The sequence below is a fragment of the Bos indicus x Bos taurus genome, chromosome 15, assembly GCF_003369695.1.
Source record: "Bos indicus x Bos taurus breed Angus x Brahman F1 hybrid chromosome 15, Bos_hybrid_MaternalHap_v2.0, whole genome shotgun sequence".
NCBI lineage: Eukaryota > Metazoa > Chordata > Mammalia > Artiodactyla > Bovidae > Bos > Bos indicus x Bos taurus.
The window spans coordinates 59,088,141-59,090,044 of record NC_040090.1 but is presented as its reverse complement, the minus strand read 5'-3'; positions in this window follow the sequence as shown (position 1 = coordinate 59,090,044).

Here is a 1,904-nt window from a genome sequence, read left to right as displayed (position 1 = left end):
CCTGGGGTAGCAGGCAAATTTGGCCTTGGAATACGGAATGAAGCAGGGCAAAGGCTAATAGAGTTTTGCCAAGAGAATGCACTGGTCATAGCAAACACTCTTTTCCAACAACACAAGAGAGGACTCTACACATGGACATCATCAGATGGTCAACACCGAAATCAGATTGATTATATTCTTTGCAGCCAAAGATGGAGAAGCTCCATACAGTCAGCAAAAACAAGACTGGGAGCTGACTGTGGCTCAGATCATGAACTCCTTATTGCCAAATTCAGACTTAAACTGAAGAAAGTAGGGAAAACCAATAGACCATTCAGGTATGACCTAAATCAAATCCCTTATGATTATACAGTGGAAGTGAGAAATAGATTTAAGGGACTAGATCTGATAGTGTGCCTCATGAACTATGGACGGAGGTTCATAACATTGTACAGGAGACAGGGATCAAGACCATCCCCATGGAAAAGAAATGCAAAAAAGAAAATGGCTGTCTAGGGAGGCCTTACACATAGCTGTAAAAAGAAGAGAAGTGAAAAGCAAAGGAGAAAAGGAAAGATATAAACATCTGAATGCAGAGTTCCAAAGAATAGCAAGGAGAGATAAGAAAGCCTTCCTCAGCAATCAATGCAAAGAAATACAGGAAAACAACAGAATGGGAAAGATTAGAGATCTCTTCAAGAAAGTTAGAGTTACCAAGGGAATATTTCATGCAAAGATGGGCTTGATAAAGGACAGAAATGGTATGGATCTAACAGAAACAGAAGATATTAAGAAGAGGTGGCAGGAATACACAGAAGAACTGTACAAAAAAGATCTTCACGACCCAGATAATCACGATGGTGTGATCACTCACCTAGAGCCAGACATCCTGGAATGTGAAGTCAAGTAGGCCTTAGAAAGCATCACTATGAACAAAGCTAGTGGAGGTGATGGAATTCCAGTTGAGCTATTTCAAATTCTAAAAGATGATGCTGTGAAAGTGCTGCACTCAATATGCCAGCAAATTTGGGAAACTCAGCGGTGGCCACAGGACTGGAAAAGGTAAGTTTTCATTCTAATCCCAAAGAAAGGCAATGCCAAAGAATGCTTAAACTACCACACAATTGCACTCATCTCACATGCTAGTAAAGTAATGCTCAAAATTCTCCAAGCCAGGCTTCAGCAATACGTGAACCATGAACTTTCTGATGTTCAAGCTGGATTTAGAAAAGGCAGAGGAACCAGAGATCAAATTGCCAACATCTGCTGGATCATGGAAAAAGCAAGAGAGTTCCAGAAAAACATCTATTTCTGCTTTATTGACTATGCCAAAGCCTTTGACTGTGTGGATCACAATAAACTGTGGGAAATTCTGAAAGAGATGGGAATACCAGACCACCTGACCTGCCTCTTGAGAAACCTATATGCAGGTCAGGAAGCAACAGTTAGAACTGGACATGGAACAACAGACTGGTTCCAAATAGGAAAAGGAGTACGTCAAGGCTGTATGTTGTCACCCTGTTTATTTAACTTATATGCAGAGTACATCATGAGAAACGCTGGGCTGGAAGAAGCACAAGCTGGAATCAAGATTGCCGGGAGAAATATCAATAACCTCAGATATGCAGATGACACCACCTTTATGGCAGAAAGTAAAGAAGAACTAAAAAGCCTCTTGATGAAAGTAAAAGAGGAGAGTGAAAAAGTTGGCTTAAAGCTCAACATTCAGAAAATGAAGATCATGGCGTCTGGTCCCATCACTTCATGGGAAATAGATGGAGAAACAGTGGAAACAGTGTCAGACTTTATTTTTGGGGCTCCAAAATCACGGTAGGTGGTGATTGCAGCCATGAAATTAAAAGACGCTTACTCCTTGGAAGGAAAGTTATGACCAACCTAGATAGCATATTCAAAAACAGAGACAT